Source organism: Carcharhinus amblyrhynchos, chromosome 6 (genome assembly GCF_965287045.1).
Source record: "Carcharhinus amblyrhynchos chromosome 6, sCarAmb.v2.hapA, whole genome shotgun sequence".
Classification (NCBI taxonomy): domain Eukaryota; kingdom Metazoa; phylum Chordata; class Chondrichthyes; order Carcharhiniformes; family Carcharhinidae; genus Carcharhinus; species Carcharhinus amblyrhynchos.
Window position 1 is genome coordinate 42,154,871 of NC_137329.1, and position 23,659 is coordinate 42,178,529.

Here is a 23,659-nt window from a genome sequence, read left to right on the forward strand (position 1 = left end):
GGAATACTCTTGCCTGGATGAGTATAACTCCAAGAGAACAAGCAGCTGAATACTATCCAGGACAAAGTAGTCCGCTTAATTGGCACCCTATCCGTAAACATTCATTCTCTCCACCACCGATGCATAGGAGCAGCAGTATGTACCATCCCCATGATGCACTGAAGGAACTCACCAAAGCTCTTGAGATAGCACCTTCCAAACCCACAACTACCGTCTAGAAGGGTAGCAGATACATGGGAACACTACCACCTGGAAGTTCTCTTCCATAGGATTATATCCATTGAAGAAGTTCAGAAGAATAAAAAGGGATCTCATCAATTCAAAAAGAGTGTCCCCAATGGTGGTAGTCCAAAGCTAGGGTTCATACATTGAGGATAAGGAATAAACCCTTTAGGAGAAACTACTTCACTCAGTGAGTGGTAAATGTGTGAATTTCATTACCACATCAAGTAGTTGAGGCCAAAACATAGTGAGATTTCAACAAAGAATTAGATTTGGCTCTCTAGGGCTAAAAGGATATCAGGGTCTTGAACTTGATGATCAGCGAAGATCATAATCAATGGAGGAGGCGGCTTGAAGGGCTTAATAGCCTACTCCTGCTTTTATTTTCTATATAAACCATTCACTATCCTGATCTGGAAATGTATTGCCATCCCATCACTGTGAATAGCTTACAATCCTGCAACTCCCTCTCCAACAGCACTGTGGGTGTCCCTACATCACATGGACAGCAACAGTTCAACAAGGCCATTCACCACCACTTTCTCAAGGGAGTGTTGGCCTAGGCAGTGCCACCCACTTTCCTTGAATGAATTTTAATAGAAATACTCACTAATAATTAATACCCATATTCTAACCTTCACAGTAGCTACTTTAAAATCAAATATTTGAGGAAAAAATTTATGATCCGTAAGTTCATGTTTTAATGATTAACTCACTAGTTTATGTAACAAAGGTTCAGGCTACCTTGATATTTTGCTACAAGATGAAAATTAACTTTAAAAAGAGGCATGATTTTGATAGGCACATGCGATGATTCTACTCACTGCAGGTAGAGGGTTAAGGTCAGATCTCTAACTATTAATACTGTCATGCCCCAGGTAAACTGGAGCCCAAATACAATGGAAATGTCACATTCTGATGACATCATCCAGGTAGCTGTAATTCAAACACAGAGGCATGTTCAGCTCCAGACTCAGTCAGTAAACATAGCAAAGCTCTACTGCAGTGAAAGTCAAGCTAGGCTGGTTACTGTGTCCCATGAATGGCCCACTTTCATTTCAGTGGCAGCATGATTGAAATTGGGGATGCTCACTGACTATGACCTTATAAATCAAATTTAATGCATTAATGTGAATATTTCATAACTAGTTACAGAAGATGCTTAATTGTTTCCATATTAATAGAACTATCAACCTCAAACGTTAGAACCAAGTGAAGTATTTATGCTTTGATTGGATGCAGAGGGAACACAGCTCTCACTGTCAGTGTGTGCAATTAGCAAGCATTTCATATGCCCTCGCTTTATGTTTGCATCATTTTGGTCATACTGCTGATAGGGGAAAAAGCTACGCAGGTAGCAACCGTGCCACATTGCAAAGCTGTCTGTTACAACTCACCTTTTTTTTTTACAGATGCACAATAGAAAGTACCCTTTCTGGATGCATCATTGCTTGGTATAGCTCCTGTTCTGACCAAGACTGCAAGAAACTATGAAGCATTGTGAGCGTAGCCCAATCCATCACGCAAACTAGCCTCCCATCCATTAACTCTGTCTACACTTCCCGCTGCCTCGGAAAAGCGGCCAGCATAATCAACTGGACCCCACACAACCCAGACATACTCTTTTCCATCAGGAAAAAGATGGAAAAGTCTGACGTCATGTACCACCCGACTCAAGAACAGCTTCTTCCCTGCTGTCCTCAGGCTTCTGAATGGGCCTACCTCGTATTGAGGCGATCTTTCTCAACACCTTACCAATGACTGTAACACTACGTTCTGCACCCTCTCCTTTCCTTCTCACCCATGTACTCTAACACTATACTTTGTCTGTATAGCACGCAAACGATACTTTTCACTGTATACTATGTGACAATAATAAATCAAATTTTAAAAAAGCTGCACATGGGCAATGGTCAACAACGGTCTTGTGGGCCACATTGAGAATCCTGATGTGCTGCATATGGCCCACCATCGCTCTACTGGATGAGCAGTACTTTTCAACAGTTCATGAAGAAGTCCTCCACCTTCCCAGCCCTCCTCCACACTGGGTCCCCATAGATTTGCAGTGTGGGGCTAAATGCAAACAAAACTGTAACGCAAGGTTCTTTAAAAAAAAACTAAAATGTGAGTGCAACCTACAAAATATAACATAGTCATGGTCAACAAACTCCACAAGACGGGCAGATTTCTTGGGAGTCCATGAATCAATACACCCTACGAATTGTATGGGATTGCTGCATACAAGATCCTCCACCCCAGACTCAATGTGAATTGGGAGGACATCCCCCATACAATGGCCTCCACAGTGGGTGAAGAATGTGCAGCAGCAGCCTGTACTGGAAACTCCTCTGTGCCACAGCAAAGGGCACAGAGGGCATTTACATGAGATGGCTCAGACTGTGGGGCCTCAGTCCCCGGGGAGGAAATCAAGGCTTGGGGCTGATGTGAAATTTAGTCCGAGCAAGACTTCATGCAGACGGGAGTTCACCGCACAAGTGCACCACCTCGACAGCATGAGTGACATTGGGTCCAAGCATGACGATTGTAGATGTCTTGAGCTGGAAGTTCACCGCTGTGCAATAAGCCATACTGCACAGGGACGTGTGTGTCAGTGACAATGATGCAGAAGTAACAGAGTGGCTATCAGCACTTTGGAAGATCCCAAGGATGTGAAACTAGCTAACACAAGAATGTCCTTCTCAAATTGATACCTGATGTGCAGAAGAATCCTTCTACAGAACAGAACAAAGAGGGGAAGAGAGAACAAGGGAAATCAAAAGATACTGACGCGGCAACGGCTAATGCAAAAAAACAAACAGGTTTAAAAGCCTGTGCATTTTACAAAAAATAAAATTACTGCTCTTTATCTAACAATCAAGCTCCAGAATGGATTGGAACATTGTGAAAGGGAAACCAGTAGGAATTTTAAAAAGTTAAATCAATGTTCAGATTGGATGGAGGTCCAGTGTACCTAGGATGAAGCTGAGTTACCCCTCTCTGCAAGAGATTAAAAAACACAAATCATGTGGCTTAGGAGGTAACCACGTCAGAACCATAAACCTTGCCAAAAGGTGTTTCACAGGAGCATTATCAAACAAAATTAGACACCAAGCTAAAGGAAACATTAGATGACTAAAAGCTAGCTTTGGTCAAAAAGCTAGCTTTTGAGGAACACAAGAGAAAAGAAGGTTAGAGGGACTGAGGAAGTAAAAAAAAAGGAAAGAAATGCAAAGCACAAACTCAGCTGAGATTATTGTGTACAAGGGTAAAACTATTTTTAAATAAAACAACACGCAGGACAGCAGAATAGCAGGAGTGCAGAAATCTCAGTCGGTTGTCAGGCTGGAGGACAAAGAACAAGGCCACAGAACAATTTGAAAAATAATCAGCTGAGCTTTAAAAAAGAGGGAGGAATTATTCAACCGGAAGTTGGTGTAAATCAATGAGTATAGTGGTGATGGATGAGCAGGCCTCGGTGCGAGTTACAACGTGGACTGCGGAGTTTTGGATGATTTTAAAAATTTAAGGAAGGTGGAAAGGGGCCTAATCTCTTGAAAGATTTTGGAAATTTCAGTGACAGTGGGCAGGAGTGAAGCAATCTCTCAAAGTTTCAGGACTGAAACAAAGCTCTTGGGACAAGTCTCAAAAATTGCTTCAGTGACTTTACAACCTGCTGGATGGGTAATGTTGAGATGGCTAGTGTAGCTCCACATTTAATTTCAGTTCCCTCTTAGGCTCCTCCCTCCTCAGGAAATAGATCAGGTATATTGGGATTCCCATTGGGCTTCCCTTAGATCAGAGCTCATTAATTCTCTGGAAATAGAGCACTTTGTAAAGGGTACTGCAGTATGTCGTTTAGCAGTGGGACAGAAATTGCAGCAATTGAAATGAATCCTAAGATTGTGGCCAAATACAAAAAAAAACTAAGTGAACAGCTTGATGAATCAGTTGTGATATACTAGCCCTTTTACTGAGAAGGCTGAATCTCCCACTGCAAATCACCAACACGATTCCTCTCCCTGGTGAGGGAACCACACTTGCAACCTTGATGTTATGTCAAAACCCAGAAGTGTTTCCAACCACATGTCCACGCTATCATCAAGACCACTTATTTCTACTTCACTAATGCTGCTTGTCCAATCCCATTTGCTGCTGAAACTCACATCCAGGCCTTTGTTATGTGTAGATCTAACAATTTCAATAAACTCTTGGCTTGCCTCTGATCTTCCATCCTCCATAAACTCAAATTTCATCCACACTGCTGCACATATCCCAGATCACATCACGTTCCGTTCACCCATCAGCAGTGCTTGCTGACCCCGATACCAATCTTAAAATAATTAGCTTTCAAATCCCTGTATGGCCTTTCTTGTCCACAATTCTGTACCTCTTCTAGCCCTATAAGACACTTCCAACACCCCCAAAGATACCTGCACTCTTGCAATTCTGGCCTCTTGGGCATCCCAGATTTTAACCACACCACCAGTGACTCTGCCTTCAGTTGGCAAGTCCCTAATTTTAGCAATTCTCTCCTTAAACCTATCCATATCTCTGCCTCACTTTCCTACTTTGTATTCCTTTAAATCCAACTTTGACCAAGCTTTTGGTTCTGAGCCCTAGTATTTCCTTTGTGGTTTGGTGTTAACCTTTGAAGACCTTTTATTAAACACCTTGGGACTTTTCACTATATTAAAGAGAACTGCAGAAATTTGGGTTTCGCTGTCTTAAACAACAGGATATGTTCTCAAACAGCAAATGGGAAACGTCAGACTTAGAATTTATAACATCACCTCTTCCCAATTTCTTTTGTTCTGCATGTGGTGTTTCCAGAAGGCCAAGCACTTCTTCAGCTTATCCTAAAATGAAGACAATATCTGCTAGGTGTTTCTCTAGCACAGTCATACTATAAACAGCCACATTAGGGATTCTATGACCTGGATTTCCTACAGTGCAGGAGGCGGCCATTGGCCCATTGAGTCTGCACCGATCACAATCCCATCCAGGCCCTAACCCCATGTATTTACCCCACTAATCTCCTGACACTAGGGGTAATTTAGCATGGCCAATTAACCTAACCCACACATCTTTGGACAGTGGGAGGAAACCGGAGCACCAGGAGGAAACCCACACAGACATGGGGAAAATGTGCAGACTCTGCATTGACATTGGCCCCAGGCCTAACCACTGTGCTACTGTGCTGGTTCTTACAAAGTTACACATATCAATTTAAATGCTGTCTGGAATTTGGGGGCTGGAAGCAAGAAAAATGAAGTGTAGAGCAAATATTAAAAAGATCACAGTTCATTGGGTAGGTTTGTGCTGGAGTTGGCTTCTTGAATCTGGTAGCACTTACTCCAAATGAAAGGGGGAAAAGAAAGAGCAGCCTTCAACCTGCTCCCTCTGCTGAGGACTTCCTTGACACCACCTGTGTCATTTGCAATCTCTCTAATTTGGCTGGGAAATTTGGTTTTGAAATGCTTCATCTATTGTGTATTCAAGTGGTTTTGGGTGGGTCTGTCTGTGGCAGCCGTTGTTTCAATATACAATACTTAGCCATTGAAACTCTTAACCAAAGGCAATCTGGAATATGGGAAATTTCTCTCATCCCCCGAGGGTGATTTTTTAATTTCTTCCACCTTCACCTTGAAGCTTGGCAGCACATTTTTACATATTTGCTCTGTCTCAGTTCAAATTTTTAAGCAGGTGAAAGTTTAAAAACCCTATTTGCAAAAATAAAAGGGATGTAACCCAGTTACACAGCAAAGAAGAAAGCTCCTGACTAAAAAAGCAAAATATTATTTAAATGTAGAGAGATTGCAGAATGCTACAGAGGGATTTTGGTGCCCTTGCACACAAACCTCAATGCAAGTGCAGCAAACAGTTAGCAAGGCAAATGGAATGTTGTCCTTTATTGCAAGGGAGGTGGAGCACAAAAGTTTCACTACGACAACAGGTCATCGTGAGAACACACCTAGAGCACTGTGCAGTTTTGATCTCCTTACTGGAGGAATATACTTGGATTTCAAACAGTTCAGGGAAGATTCACTTGGATAAAAGGGTTGACTCAGGAGCAGAGATTGAACAAGTTGGGCCCATGTTCGATTGGAGATGATCTTGTACAAAATTGATAGATTGGATTTTGAGATGATGTTCCCTGACTCCCCCCGTGCAGAAACCACGAATTAAGGAGCACAGGTTCAAAATAATTTAAAAGGTAGAGACAAGGAGGAATTTCTTGAGGGTTGTTAATCTTTGGAATTCTCATCCTCAGAGCAAAGATGAGAGATCACTGAATATATTCAGGGCTGAGTTAGACAGATGTGTGATTGGCAAAGGGTTCCAAGGTTAAAGGGGAGCAAGCAGAAAAGTGGAGTTAAGATCATAACTGACCCAATTTATGGCCTTATCAAATACTGGACAGTGTCAGTGAACCGAATGGCCTTTCCTTGCAGAAGGGAAATAAATGTCAACTCTCAGCAGAACAGAAGTTGTGACAATTATCTCAAGGGTTCTGCCATGAAGAGAAGGATGGTAGAATGAGCAAACTCCTGCAAGGGGAAAGCATCTTCTGCAGATTGGAGTTGCATTATAGGATTTCCCCAGGGATTAGGGACACACAAGAGAACTCATTTTCCCCACAACTTAACGATATCCAGAATTCTGATCATATATCTAGTGGGGAGAACAGATGGTCTTGCAAGTGTTAGCTTTCCCTCAGTATTACAGCACCAGAGAATCATATCTGTTCTTTGTTTCTTTTTTGAAGGCATCGCAAGAATAAAGAACTGAATTCTGATCCTGGAGGGTAAAGTCCTACTGCTAGGACAGGAAGCAGGAGACGGCCTCCTTCAGCCAGTGTTGGAAAGGAAAAGGCAATTCAATCAGCAGCATCATGAGTGGTGGCCATTGTTGAGACTGCAGCTGCAGGATGAGTGCATCAACAGCTGGACATCTTGAAAAGTAGAAGTGGGATCTGAGGATGCTGATGCCAGACAGGTGTCAGCTATCACATCAGGATGGGGATTGCTGAGGGAAGGGGCCTATGTTGAATGGGGTTGGTCATTGCTGTTGGAGGCCCTGTGGGCCATGGATTGTCACCCCTACCCCATTACCATTGGAGCTGACTAAGAGGCAGTTAGGGTTCACTCGATAGTCTTCCCACATGGCCACAAGAACTCTGCTGCTGGTAATATTTGATCTGACTTATTGCCACGTGTATTGGTACATCGTGAAAAGTATTGCTTCTTGCACGCCATAAGACAAAGCATAGAGTACATAGGGTGCAGAATGTACTATTACAGTCATTGCTACAGTGTACAGAAAGATCAACTTAATAAGGTAGGCTCTTTCAAAAGCCTGATGACAGCAGGGAAGAAGCTGTTCTTGAGTTGGTTGGTATGTGATCTTATACAGAAATATTACCTTTTCCCCTGATGGAAGAAGGGTGGAAGAAAGTATGTCCAGGGTGCATGGGGTCCTTGATTATGCTGGCTGCTTTTCCAAGGCAGCAAGGAATGTGCATAGAGTCAATGATGGAAGGCTGGTTTGCATGACGGACTGGTCAATGTTTACGACCCATTGTAGTTTCTTGCGGTCTTGGGCAGAGCAGGAGCCATATCAAGCTGTGATACAGTATCAGCTTTACAGGTGCATCTGTAAAAATTGGAGAGTCGTAGCGGACATGCAGAATTTCTTTAGCCTCCTGAGAAAGCAAAGGCATTGGTGCGTCTTAACTATAGCACCGGCGTGGAGGGACCAGAACAGGATGTTGGTGATCTGGACACCTAGAAACTTGAACCTCTTGACCGTTTTCACTTCATCTCTACAGGAGTAAGAAGTCCAAGAAGAGGCCCTTAATTGGCCACTTAAGTTGTTCAATGGAACTCCCAGTGCATGGCCTATCTGCCAGCTTTCCTACCACTGGCAAAATGGCATGGTGGTGGGAGGAGATCAGACATATGCCTTCCAATGCTTCTCTGTGTCATTTTACCTGTTCTCCCACCTCTCAGCTCATTGCCAATGGTTTAGTAAAATCCCAGCCAAAAAATAGTTTCAGATGTTAATTATAATTCACGACAGAACATAAATGAAATACAAAACAGACAGATCCTGCTCCAAGTTCCTTACAAGTTTTAAAGATAAAAGCATTTGGCTCTTCCCACCCCAACTTACACCACAAATAGAACTGCTGAGTTTGTGCCTTAACCAAATCATTGGAATGCCAGGTCACTTTTTAGTGCAACACTGTAAGCAATTTATTATTCTACTACATAAGGCTGTAGTGAAGAACACTTCAAAACAAGCTTAGCAATAACTGTAAAGATATATACACACTACTGCCACTATCCTTCGTCTTTTGAGAATATTTATTTGGCTGTTAAAATTAGGAACTATAGCAGGCCATTCCACCCCTCGGATCTAATCCGAATTCAACTAGACTATGGCCAATCTGCAATTTAACCCCAATTTCCTGACTTTGTTCCTTTCCACTCAAAATCTGTGTTTTGAGTGAAACACAAATGTGTGGATAACATTAAGATCTATAGGTCATTGTCTTGAAAGCTCCAATTGTTCTAGCAATTGTCTTTTGCGGATTTCTGAAGCCATAGCAGATCACTTGAAGAAATGGATTAAAACCAGTGACTTAAATCAACTAACCATGGTCGTTTTTGGGCCACGTTCTGAATTTCCCTCTATTGGGGAAGGGATAACAAACTGGCTGGAACATACAGAACTAGGCTCATTGATTCGAGAGTAACCTAAAATCTTAAACATAGAATCACAAAGGATGACAGCACAGTGGTGGTCACTTGACCTATTTGTGTTGGTCTCTGCAAGAGCTACTCAGAGCAAAACTCTAGCATTGACACCTCAGAAATTACTCTTAAATCATTTGCATTAGAACAGTGGTTATAAAAAGTGCTTCATCTTTTACTATAGCTTGAATCAATAGTCCATGATTCCATGCAATGCTGTACTTCACTCATCATTGGGTGCCACTCTGGGCTGTTCAGATCCAATGCAAAATATGGCAACTTCAGATGCACGAGATGGTCCCTATGCATTTGCGTTACTGCATTAACAAGCCTAGCCTGTGTGTACATATGACGACACCAGTGGTCTGCATGCTAGATCATTTACATTCACTGGTGTAGCTGACAGCAAGGATACCATCTGCCATCAGCTGTAGCGTGTAATGTAAAAAATGTTCAAAGCACAATATTCAGGATGCTTCCTGAGCACAATTGGAACAATATAGGAATTAGAAAACTGTAATGTTATCAGGGAGTTTTGGATAACAGTTTCAAATGGAACAAAATGCTTTCCTCATTTTTTTTAATGACATCATTTGAGCTCAATTATCCGCATAGCCTTGAAACCACTCCTTTGTTATCCACTATTGTTTACATGGAGTGGTTACTATAACAACACAATGATCTAATGCATTGAACTGTTGTACTCCTGTCCGACCACAGTTCAACCAAGTTCTTCATCTTGCACAAACATTGACCGCTGCTAAAAACCAGCATGGTAAACCATTACAGTCTGTGGTGGACTGCAGCTAAATGCGAACACCAAATTCTTCAGCCATTGGCTGAACATGTAAAGATAAATTTGGCAGTGTTTCCTACAGCAGTGAAGACTCGCACGGATGCCGCAAGCCACCTTCAGGAACTTGGCTTAAAAAAAATGAAAACTTTCCCACATTTGATTCACAGGGTCTTTGGCACTGGTTGTGGCACTCCAGCCTCAGAATCAGAAGATTGATGGTTCAAAAATCCAATCCAGAGGCTTGGTTACATCATTCAGGCTGACACCAGTGCAGTACTGAGGAAGCATTATTTGTGTAGGATATATAGGGGGAAGGCAGGATCAGGCTATTGAGTTGAATGATCAGCCATGATCTTAATGAATGGCACAGCAGTCTTGAAGGGCCAAATAGCCTCCTTGTGCTCCTATTTTGTATGTTTTTATCAAATGCATTATACTTAGAATGAGGCATTTAGCCATCAGGTAGATGATCCCACGGCAGTACATTGAAGAATAGATGAGAGCGCCCCCATGTTCTGGCCAATATTTAGCCCTCATCCAACAGTACTCAGTACAGTATCTGATCACATTGTTATTTGCTGTTTGCAAATTGGCTGCTGCATATTGCTGGACAACAATGACTGCACTTCTAAAGTATTTAATTGGCTATATAGTAGTTTGCAATATTCAGGGCCTGGAATGGGCCATACAACTGCCATATTTTACATGGGTTCAAATGGGAGCAACACTAGGTACAAAAGAAAAGCAGCACATAGAGCTCACAAGATTCAATATGATTGTCAACTTTTGTTGAGCAAGGTGATTGCGCCTGATTGGCACTCCTCTCATTTTTATTTAAACATTTTCATCTTAATGTTTGTCAGTACAGATTGATGTCTTCTAATAACGTGCCCTGGGAATAACTGGGCGAGGTGAAGAGGAAGAGTAGAGAAGGACAATGATTAGGTTCTGTAATCATTCAACCCTCCCAGCACCAAATTCCAGCCAGCCATATCTTCGAGTCCATCTGAAATTCCTGTTAGGCCACTGTGGTTGGGTAGACACTGTGGTGCTGAGTCTAACTGGACTAACTCAACTCCTTCAGAGGAATTTTTTGATTTGATTTATTATTGTCTCATGTATTAGTATACAGGAAAAGTATTGTTTCTTGCGTGCTATACAGACAGAGCATACCATTCATAGAGTACATAGGAGAGAAGGAAACGAAGGAAAGTAGAAGGTGCAGAATATAGTGCTACAGTCATAGCTGGGGTATAGAGAAAAGTCAACTTGGTGTGAGGTAGAGCCATTCAAAAGTCTAACAGTAGCAGGGAAGAAGCTGTTCTTGAGTCCGTTGGTACGTGACCTCAGACTTTTGTATTTTTTCCCTGACGGAAGAAGATAGAAGAGAGAATGTCTGGGGTCCTTAATTACGTGGCTGCTTTTCCAAGGCAGCAGGAAGTGTAGGCAGAGTCAATAGGTGGGAGGCTGGTTTGCTTGCTATGGCACTCACCAGTGCACGAGCGTGTATGGCTCAGAAACAGTGATGAATTTACAAAAATACATTTTTTTCTTTTATAAGTTTTCCTAACGGTGAATCAATCACTCCTATGCCAACATACTCTAATTATCCTGGCCAACAAATAGGTCTTCCTGGTGTTGACTGGGGAAGCCTTATGTGACATTTTTCCTCATTTACATTCAGATTATAAACAAAGGAGTGGGAAATACTGTAGGTCAGGAAGAGGCAAATCACAGGTTCTGTCCAAAGCTCCAAATCATCCCCAGGTCTTTAATTGGCATTAAAAAGTGAGAGTGAGGATTTGTGCCTGGATCCATGAACAAGGAAATATTCAAAGTAATTTGAATTAGCATGAGACCAAGATGTTTTAAAAATGAACTGTTCATTTCTTTGCTAATTAATTTAAAATTGCAATATAGTGTGTTATAAAACAGAACAGGAGCTACATTATCATCCTTGTTATAGACTTTTGTTGAAAGGTCTAGTGGGAGCTAAATGTGAAAGCTTCTGAAATTAGGCAAGGAAATTGTGATTCAATAGCAGGGGGAGGGAAGTTTTAAGTTAATACTATCCATCAGCTGCTTAGGGTTACTAAAATGCTGCCTCAGGAAAGGTGTCTCCATAGAATGCAACCTTGCTATCCTCCAAGAAATTTTTTTCCTCCCATCACCATCACTCTGCCATTGCTCTTAATTTGGCCTATCACCCATGCTGAGATGACATAATCCAAAATTGGGAATTCTATAGCTGGAGCTGCTCAAGGCCATCTGCAGGATTCAGCACTGAAAGTCAGTTGCCTTTTGCTGGTTATGCTGCAGCCACTGGGGTAGCATCATAGTCATGATGTGGAGATGTCGGCGTTGGGCTGGGATAAGTGTAATAGCAGGGTAGACAAAAAGATCCAAGATATTCAAGGAATTCATTGTCTGTGCAATGTGACAATGCTTGATTTAGAAGTATTCCTGTTCTCAGACTGTTACCTTTGCTGTCCCCACAGATTTATTCTTTGGGTGCCTCCTATTTCTCATCTCCATGTTGCTCCTCTGAATGATGTGGCAAAGGTGTTTCATTAGTTTTCACATGAACACTGATGGCATCCAGCTCTACCTCAGCAACAACTCCTCCACTGTTGTTAAAGCATCAGATGTGAATGACATCCGATACTGTGGAGCAGAAATTTCCTCCAATTAAATATAGGAAAGACTGATGCCATTCTTTTCAGTCTCTACTGCATCTCCTAGCTATTAATGCCATTCCCTTTCTCTGGCAGTGGTCTCAAATTAAGTCAATCTGTTCACAACCTTGATATTTCAGCTGATCTGCTGCTCAGACCACCGTCCATGCCTTCATAGCCACTATAGACTCCACTATTCCAACACTTGGCTGATCTCCTGTATTCTTTTCTCTAAAATCCAAATTCATCCAAAACTCTGCTGCTCATGTCATTTTGTGCCAAATCTTGTTTCCATATCACTCAGTGCTTGCTGATCAACATTGACTCCAAGTCAGAGCCAGCAACTCTTAAATTTTAAAAATCTTATCCTTGTTATTACCTAGGATTTAGCAGCTAGCTACTGGGGCTTGATGGTTTGAGTTATAAGGGGAGGCTGGATAGACTGGGACTTTTTCCCCTGCAGCGTAGCAGGCTTAATGTTGAACTTATAGAGGTCTATCAAATAATAAGGGGCATAGATAAGATAGATCTTTTCTCAAAAGTAGGGGAATCTAAAACTAGAGGGCATAGGTTTAAGGTGAGAGGAGAAGAGATACAAAAAGGGTCCAGAAGACCAATCTTTTCACTCAGTGGGTGGTGAGTGTCTGGAACAAGCTGCCAGGGGTAGTAGTAGAGGTGGGCACAGTTTTGTCTTTTAAGAAGTATTTAGACAGTTACATGGGAAGGATGGGTATAGAGGAATATGGGCAATTGGGACCAGCTTACTAGTAAAAACTGGGCAGCAGGTACAAGTTGTGCCAAAGGGCCTGTTTCCATGCTGTAAACGTCTATAAATCCCTCCATGGCCTCCCTAATTCCCACCCAGAACTGTCCACACTCTCAATCATCTCTGATTTTAATTGTGCCTCCTCGGTTATCTAGGTCTCAAGCTTTGGAATACCCGCCAAACACTTTTACCTTGCTTTCTTTCCTCCTCTTGTGATACACCTACCTCTTGGACCAAATGTTTGGTCGTCTGACTTTACATTATCTTATACAGCTCAGGGTCCAATTTGTTTTGTAATGCTTCTGTGAAGCTCTTTAGAACATCTCATTATATTAAAAAGGGTCCTTTGTGAATATCAGTAACTCATTCATAAAAAACAGGACAAATCTAAGCCAGCCAATTATGCCCCATCATTCTACTCTTGATCAGTAAAGTGATGGAAGGGATCATTAACAGTGCAATCAAGTGACATTTGCTCGGCAATAACCTGCTCTTTGACACAGTTTGGGTTCTGTCAGCTCCTGACCTCATTGGTTCAAGCATGAATAAAAGAGTTGAACTGCAGAGGTGAGGGGAAAGTCACTGCCCTTGAAAACAAGGCAACATTTCATCAAGCGTGGCATCAGCAAGCCCCAGCAAAAACAGAATCAGTGGAAGTTAGGAAGAAATCTCTCTGCTGTTTGGAATTTTACCTAGCACAAAACGATGATGATTGTAGGGTGTCAAACAATACTGTAGGAATTCCTTAGGAATAGTGTCCTCAGCCCAACCTTCAATGACCTTCTATCAATGTCAGACAGGGAATGTTCACTGATCATTGCACAATGTTTGATTTGATTGTCACATGTATTAGCATACAGTGAAAAGTATTGTTTCTTGCATGCTTTCCAAACAAAGTATGCCATACATAGGGAAGGAAGAGAGACAGTGCAGAATGTATTACAGTCATAGCTAGGGTGTAGGGAAAGATCAATTTAATGCAAGGTAAGTCCATTCAAAAGTCTGATGGCAGCAAGGAAGAATCTGTTTTTGAGTTGGTCAGTAGGCGATCTCAGACTTTTGTATCTTTTTCCTCGATGGAAGAGAGTATGTCCGGAATGCGTGGGGTCCTTGATTATGCTGGCTGCTTTTCCAAGGCAGTGGGAAGTGTAGACAATGTTCAGCACCATTCACGACTCCTCAGGTACTGAAGCAGTGTCCAAAAGCAGCAAGAACTGCACAATATCCAGGTTTGGGTTGACAAGTGGCAAATAACATTTGTGCCACACAAATGTCAGGCAATGATCATCTCTAAGAGAGAATCTGACATTCGCTCCTGACATTCAATGGCATTACCATTGCCCACTATTAATATCCTGGGGGTTACCATTCACCAGAAACTGAACTGGATCAGGCTACATAAATACTGTGGCTACAAGAGCAGGTCAGTAGCTAGGAATCCTTGGCAAATAACTCACTTAACTCCCCAAAGCCTGTCCATGCGTTATCTACAAGGCACAAGTGTTGGAATATTCCTGAGAGGCGCTCCAAAAACACTCCAAAAGCATGACACCATAAAGCTGCTGCTTGACTGGCACCTCATTCAAAGATTCATTCACTCCCTCCATAACTGATGGACAGTGACAGCCATTTGTACCGTCTATAAGACGCACTACAGGAACTTACCTAGGTTCCTTATACAGCACCTTCCAAACCATGACCACTACCATTTTGCAGATCCAAGAGCAGCAGATACATGGGAACACCTCCACCTGGCAGTTCCCCTCAAAACCCATCATACTGACTTGAAAACATATCACTGTTTCTTCACTGTCACTGGGACAAAAGTCCTGGAACACTCTCTCTCTCTCTCTCTCTCTCTCTCTCTCTCTCTCTCTCTCTCTCTCACACACAGAGAGCATGCACCTATATCACATGGACTCCAATGGTTCGAGAAGACAGGTCACCACTGCCTTCTCAAGGGTAATTAGGGTTGGGTAATAAGTGCTGGCCTAGCCAATGACGCTCACATCCCATGAATGAATTTAAGAGAGCACGTACATTTCACACCTGCCATCCAATGAAAAAGCTCCACATTAAATAAGGCTAGTTTGGCATGAATCTTAGCAAAATTGTAACTTAACCAATTAGAGTAAAAAGTAAAATAAAAAGCAAGAGTAACTAGAATTTGCTTGTATGTTGATACTGCATTTACATTACTGGCTCATTCCCAAAAGGAGGTGACTGTAATGCAGTTTAGCTCACATGCTTCCAAAAATCACACCGTGGGAAACATCCTTAAATATCAGGAGAAGGCTAACTGGGGTTGCTATTAGTAACAGAGCATAGCTATCCATCACAAAACAAACATGACCAGATGTAACAAGGTGAACTGCCAATGCCAGTCATTTAGCTTTGCTGATGTTGGCACTCGAGCATTTCCAAGGATCCAGCATCAGACTATTACTTTACAGGGCTGCCTCCAAAAGTACTTTTGTTGTCATTAGCAACCCTTTAAAAATAAGTGGGATTGAAGAGTCTGCATTATGACAAAAACAAAAAGGGTTGAGAGATCAAGGGGCAACACATTATGGAAACCTGAACCTGGGCCTGCAACCCAAAATCTTAAATTAATATGGGACATCACAATATAAGTTATGTTGGTTTTCAATTACGCAACAACTTAGCAAACAAAACAGAACAATCACACAGATGGAAGTCATCATACGGATTCAAAACATTAACTGTTTCTCTCTCTCTCTCTCCCTACAGGTACTGCAGATTTGAGTTTATCCAGCATTTTCTGTTTCTTTTCAGATATCCAGCTTTTATTTTAAAATACAGTTTCTCCTCATTTCAAACTGCACCCAATTTCAAATTCTGACATTTCCTGGATGCACCTAGTAACTCATATACTGGTCATCTTAAAAAACTTCAATAGACAGGGTGATATTTCCAAGTTACAACTCAAACAGATTTAAAGAGTTGCCTAATCACCATGGATGGACACTGCAGTAATTTATAGAAGAACCTCAAAAGAAATCTCTTTTAATGGCATCTCACCTTTGCCATCCCCCAGCACCCCACCCACTCACCTCCACTCTATATCTAACCCTTCCTGAAGAAAGCACCACAAGTAATTGGTGGTCTAAGCAACAAGTTTCCTTTGTACACGATAAACATCCTCCACTACCTGGCACACTCTGCACCGAGAAAAATATCAAGCACCATTTTATTTGTCACACAAAAACCAAAGGGAGATTCACTTCATAATGTGCACTGACTGGTACCCTCTTTAGACAATGCATTGGAGGTCAACATAGTTATATATCACAGAGACAGAAAGAATGTCTGAAATTAAACAGTAACACAGTCCATCTCCCAAGTGATTGAGTAAATTCACCCCCCCCAAAAAAAAATTAATTCAATGACATAGGATGAGTAGGTATTTCAAAAGGAAAGTCTATCATCAGAAAAACAGATTTCAAATTATTTTACCTTCCTTAACAACATGAGCACGGACAATTTATAATTTCAATGGGCGACCACATAGATTAATGTAATACTTTTGATATGAAGCAGAAAAATAATTGCTTACCAATAAACCAGTCACTGTAAGCTCTTCCCCGGCTTCACTCAAACTTTTCAGCCATTAAACCTGCTTGTACTTGTGTCTTAAGAGGTGAAGAGTCAATGCCTTATTTCCTCTCCCGTCAGCTGAACTTTGTTCTGGTAGATAATCAGTCTTACAATAGCAATGCCACCAGTTCTATCTGCGTCACTCTGTCGCTCTTTAGTTTAGACTCTATATTGCTGGAATAACCAGTATCACTGCGTCACCTGCTTGCCGGCTGTCCCTATTCAATGCTCTATTATTTTCCTCTCCCAGCTGACTGACTGCTAACAGAGCAGTGCGCGTTAACACTCTGCGCTGCAGGTAAAGCCTCAAACTCGCATTGGAGACCAGCTCTCTACAGGTGGGCGGGACTTAAAACAGTCGAGCAGGTTGCGTTGGATACACCGCACGGCTGTTGTTTAAATAGACCGGACTAACTCTCTATCTCAGCCGCCCTTTAAATGAATGCTCCATAGCTGTTGTTTACTAACGCCTCCAGCGCACAGCTCAATCATTAAACAGGTATTATAACATGGATTTGGACAGTGTTTATCATTTACTCAGAACCTTTGGCGATTGAGGGAGAGTTGGGGGAGGGGGGGAGGGGAGAGCGGTGATGAAAGGAAGATGCAACTTTTGGTTTAAGATTAAACGTCAGATTAAACCCAAGATGGGGTGCACTGCCTTATCTTGTCAGCTTGGATGTTGTTTGTCTCCCTTTTGGTGATCATGAATTGGATTCAGTTTGAATTTGGTGTCTGGAGTAAGTAAGGAATTGATTTAAGTTTGGCCGGTCATAAAATTGCTACAGTACAGGAGGGGGCCATTCAGCCCATTGAGTCTGTACCAACCACATCCCACCAGGCCCTGTTCCTGTGACCTCACACATTTACCCTGGTAATCCCCCTGACACTAGGTCAATTTAACATTAACCGCAGCAGCCAGAGGAAACCCACACAGACACAGGGAGAATGTCTAAACTCCACACAGACAGTGACCCGATGTTGGAATTGAACCTGGGTCTTTTACGCTGTGAGGCAGCAGTGCTAACCACTGTGCCATTGCGCCACCAGACTTTAAAGATGGAGTTAAAATAAACCAGATGATGAGGGAAAATAATGGGAGCGAGAGTGGGAGGAAACAGAGGATAGATCAAAGAAAAATTATTAAAGAGGCATTCAAAAGAAGGGAAAGGGAGCCACAAGATGATGTCGAGTTAGGAAGTGTAGAAAATTATGGGTCTGCTTAATCATTGGTAACAAGGATTTCCAGCAAACGTAGTTTATTCCTGAGCTCAACAGGTATGTACAACACCTCTGCTCTCCCCACGCTCCTGGGGCTAACTCCCACGCTCTCACCACATAACCTCTTTTCTGTCCACTTCATCACATTCTCACATCCCACTTGGCTTACATCTTCCCCATTTAACTGGGCCACCCGGTGGCATGAGATGTAATAGGGAATGTACAGACCATTGTATGACATGTAGTTAAACAAATGATAATGCAGAACTATTTATATATATATATAATGAAGCAACCAGCTTGGGGGGGGGGGGTGCAATAATGAAAATCCATTATAATTGGTCAGAGAGCACTTGGAGCACTGGAAGTTGTTAAAGCATAGACTACTCATTGAGGGGGAGGGGGAGGAGGTGGGGACACAGCACATTAGTGCAAGCTAATTGGTTGAGGAAAATATGAACGAAAGTGCAAACAATAAATCAAATCAATCTAGACAGGCATCAAGTTATAGTCTATAATACCTTCAACATCAAGAAATGTCCCATTATAAAATTATGACACTGAGTCATAAAGGGGATATTAGGTCAGATGATCAAAAGCTTAATGAAAGGGGTAGGTTTAAAGGGGTGTCTTAAAGGGGAATAGGGCAGAGAGAAAAAGAGGTTGGGAGGGAATATCATTTAGGGCCTGGTAAACTGGAGGCATGGCCAAGAACGGAAGACCTGGGGACGCTCAAAAGGCCAGAATTAGATAAGCAGAGTAAGAAGTCTCACAACACCAGTCCAACAGGTTATTCGGAATCATGACCTTTCGGAGCCCCACTCCTTCCTCAGGTGAGTGGAGAGCTGAAACCTCCCTCCACAAGTCTGCACCTGTAAAGACTTGCATTCCAGCCATTATCTTGCAATTGTGTCTGTCTATATATGCCGTGTTTGTGAACTCAACTCTCCACTCGCCTGAGGAAGGAGCAGCTCTGAATGCTCGTGATTCCGAATAAACCTGTTGGACTTTAGGTGTTGTGAGACTTCTTACAATGCCCATTCCAGTCCAACGCCGCTATCTCCACATCATTGATAAGCACAGATGGTTTTGGGACTGAAGGAGATTACAGAGATAAGGATGGGGGGAGCCATGGAGAAATTTGAAAACCAGAATGAGATTTAAAAATCAAAAGGTTGTGTGTCAGCAGGCACAGGAGTGATGGGGGAATGGGACTCAGTACATGTAAGACAGGGGCAGCACCATAGAGAACTTTACAGAGGGTAGAACATGTAAGACCAGCCAGGAGTGCATTAGAATAATCCAATCTGAACATAACAAAGGCCCCAATGAGGATTTAAGGAACAGATGACATGGAGCAGGGGTGAAGTAGGGCAATGTTATGGAGGTGAAAATAGCAGTCTTAGTTCTTGGTGCTAGTGTGAATACTTGATCCAAAGCACATCTTGTGGTCAAATGTGAGACCAAAGTTGCAAAGTCAAACACTTGTTAGGTAGAGGAATGGAATTGGATAGCTGGGGAATGAAGTTTAGAGTGGGAGCCAAAAATAATAACTTCAACCTTCCTAATGTTTAATTGGATTCTCTGGTTCTGCCAGCAGTGCACCGTTGCTTGCGGTTTCACAACAGCCTGGGGTGACATCAATGGGAAATCCCACTGACCGAAGTCTGATAATTTAACATGGTGGAACAGTGGAGAGAGGTGGCAGTGAGGTGGTGCTGGGTCATCAGCATATGTGTGTAACCTGGCATTGTGGCCAGAATTCTCCCAAAAACATTGTACGTGTCAAATTCGCATGAAAACTGGAGTAATTCACACTGGTTTCTTTCGGTGGGAGTTCAGAGAAGAATTTCCCACATTCTGTGCAATGCAGAGGTCACTAGCATTTATAAACATCATTCTCCATCATTATACATCCATTCCGGCCAGAGAGGTTGGCAGCATAGCGCTGAGCGGGCCATTGTGCATGTGCCAATTTGTCAGCACTGAGATCAGTGCATGCGAAGTGGCCCCTCAACACCGGCCTCCCAGTTGCTGGCCAACTCGATTGCTGGCCAGCTCTGTGATTCCCCACATTGCTGGCTCTCCGAGCCTCCCCATGACCTGATCGCTGGCCCCCCCGCAACCATTCACAGGCCAGCCCCCCTCCCCCATTGTCAGTTCACCCCGATCTCCAGCTCTGCTCCCCCTGACAGTTCCCCCCTTGCAGTGCCAACCCCCCTGCTCCTGCAACCCCAATTCTCCAGCAGATTGACTCTCCTATCCAGTCCCAGCCTGCCCCAGTTGCTGGTCTCCCACCTCTCCCACTGATCCTGTCTGCAGAGTGGTAGTGGGAAACCCCACCCCCACCAATCACCTCACAGCTCCCACCCATCAAGCTCTGCCTACTAAGCCACACCCCCTCGGTACTGCTCCATGCCTGATGTTCAGTGCCAAAGTGCTCTTGAGCATTGACATTTTGCCCCTTGGGCAGTGCCGGGGCACATTCTGGCACAACTAGATGCAAATGTCCAATGGACACCCCCCCCCCCCCCAACCATCTGACCCTCAGGTCATTAGTTCCCCGAAAGTGGGAAGTTACCGTAATCCCTGCTGGAGTGAATTACTTTGGCAGTGGATGGAGGTGTGGGGGGGTGGGGAGATACTAGTGAGCCCAGAGATTTCAGTCTCAGGCCTGCTAATCACATTCAAATGATATTCAAATAAGTATTAAAATGATTCTTGTGCCTCCCCGCTGATTTCCAGCGCAGAGATGACACTGCTGAAAATCTGGCGCTGGAAGATGCTACCGGGGACGGGAAGGCATGCGCGAATCCTGTGAATCGTCCGACACAAGAATCGCCCAGACCACTCTGCTAATTGTTAGCATAGTGGGATGGGAGAATTGCAGCCGTGCTTTGAGGTAGTGTTGCTGAATGCCAGAATTTTGTTAATAAATAGGAGGGCGAAGGGATAGACCCTCCATGGACATCAAGGTTTATAGTGCAGGAGCAGAAAGAGAATTGCATGTAATACTCTGGATATGGTGAGACAGAAACCCTATATATTTGTGTAAAAGTCAATCTCATATCAAAACTGACCCCACGATTTAGGGCCTGAAAAAACTGTAATTTCTTTCATAGACTTGGTGTAAATGTCAACCTTATCAGCAATCATAACTCAAAAAATTTCAGAACCAAAGTATAATGATAGAAATATTAATGATTAATTTTAATTTTAAATGTAGAAATACTTATGAAAATGAGTACCAGTAAATAAATGATTCAAATTTAATTTTTGTTTTTATTTATTTAAGTTATTAAAATGATCAAGTTATAGATGATAATTAATATAAATTCCTTAATATTGTTGGCTCTTCCTTCAGTCCATTGTTACAGTCTTTTGTGGAACACACTTAGGTCCAAATCAGGAGGTGAGAGCTGGTGGTCTAGTGTTAATGTCACTAAACCAGTAATCTAGCAGCCTTGGCTAATGTCATAGATTCCACATTGCAGCGGGTGAAGTTTAACATCAATTAACAAAACCTGGAATTGAAAGCTCTGATTGTCATAAAAACATGTCTGGTTCACTAAGGAAATCTGCTGTCCTTATCTTGGCTGGCCTGCATGTGACTCCAGATCCACAGCAAAGTGATTGATTCTGAAATAGCCTATTAATCCATTCAATTCAAAGTCAATTAGAGAAAGGCAACCAATGCTGGCCGTGTCAATGAAACTCAGATCGCTTGAAAGACCAAAAAAAGCATCTATGTCAGCATTTAACCTTTAACCTAAAAAATGACTTTACACATGTGTATATACATTAAAACTGGAACTAGGTGAAAGCTATCCCATCTTCTGTACCTCCACAGTTCCTCATCACTCCACAGAGCTGTATAATATCCTGTTTTTTGGCTACTTTTAAGGAAAATGAAACTCATATTAGAATTGCATGAAAGGTCATTGATCTGAAACTTTAACTCTGCTTCTCTCTCCACTGGTGCTGCCTGACCTACTGAGTATTCCCACCAATTTCTGTTAGTATTTTGGATCTGAAAGCTGCCACATAAATGAAAGTTTTTCTTTGCTACATCTGTTTACTCCTAGGAGCGATTCAATAGGAAAAGTCACTACCCAATTGATTAAGGCTAGTACACATGATTACTATTCCCTGTGCACAATTAGCATGATCTCTGATATGAAAACTAAACTAAATTCCTGAAAATGTTGAATTTATTTTCTGTTTCAATTATTAATAATTAATTAAAATGAGAACGTTTTAATTTCTTTAAAACTCCATCCTTTAAGTTACAAAGCTGATGCTGAGAGTGGACCAGGCAAACCCAAATCCGTTCCTTGTTTGCTCCAAAATCCAAATTAAAATCCCAATTAAGTCCAATTTATGGTCCCCACTGAAAGACAAACAAGATCCAAGCTGACCGGATAAGACACTGCACCCCATCTTGGGCTCGATCTTAGCCAAAAGGCCAAGAAGCAGTTTTCTTTTAGTTATATCCAATCAAAGTCCCTATCAGAGAGACATTACAGATCCAAGCTGACAAGATAGGCTGACAGTTGATAGGTATTGCACCCCCTCCAGTGTTTGATCTCATTTGCATCTTCGCCAAAAGGCCGAGATGGTGTTTTAAACAATTGCTTCAAATGAAGCCTCAGTGTAACCTCATTGACTTCTCAATCAAGTGCGGGATCAAAAACTACACTTGATCTTAGCCAAAAGGTTTGAGAAGCAGTTTTTTTTTCCCAAAAATATACTTTATTCATAAAAATCTCAAATAAACTATTGCAAATGTGCAGGGCTTTGAAACGCAAACAATGCAGAATCAAGACATTCTTTCAGATCTGTACAAATTACAATGATTACATTTCAATACTTAAAACTATATCCATGCCTCAATATTTACAGATTTGTACTAATTACAATGATTACATTTCAATACTTAAAACTGTATACATGCCTCAATAAATTACTGTGTGCCGTTATTTCTCAGATTGGCATACAGTTACACAGGTCGAGGGTATTCTGCAGTTCCCGGGCCCTTGGTCTGCCTCCGTTAAAAGGCCTTACAGTGTGGCCTTTCCCCATTGTGCCTTTGCGGCAGCTGCCCCAAGCTTCAGCACATCCCTCAGCACGTAGTCCTGGACTTTGGAATGTGCCAGTCTGCAACACTCGGTTGAGGACAGTTCTTTCAGCTGGAAGATCAGCAAGTTGCGGGCGGACCAAAGTGCGTCCTTCACCGAGTTGATGGCCTTCCAGCAGCAGTTGATATTTGTCTCGGTGTGCGTCCCCGGAAACAGCCCGTAGAGCACAGAGTCCTGCGTCAAGAATTATAACAGCTACCTCAAAACCAATAAGTCAACATGTCCACAGAAGGCATTGGATTATTATGCTCAATGATATCCACATCACAGTCAAGTTGTCCCAATCCTACCTCCATATTTGGTCTCAGCAGAGAATTCAGAAGCTCCTGAAAATTCAATTCGGTTGAATTTGTTCTCTGTTGAGAGGTGCTGCAGTGCAGGTTTGATTAAAAAGAAGAGGTTGTAAGGTACAGAATGCTGGGGATAATCAGTACATTAGGCAGCAGTAGCTGTGCAGAGAAACAGAC

The 23,659-nt window shown here is 42.4% G+C and overlaps 1 protein-coding gene across 3 annotated transcripts in view; it reads right to left on the bottom strand.

Moving 5' to 3' along the window:
* Positions 1-17,088, bottom strand: part of eps8l2 (EPS8 signaling adaptor L2) — a 190,560-nt gene extending 173,472 nt beyond the window's left edge. For all 3 annotated transcript variants that reach the window (XM_080190320.1, XM_080190318.1, XM_080190319.1), the window contains exon 1: positions 16,793-17,088. The gene's annotated coding sequence lies outside the window, so the exon portion shown is untranslated. The remainder of the gene's footprint in view (positions 1-16,792) is intronic.
* Positions 17,089-23,659: the final 6,571 nt, after the last annotated feature.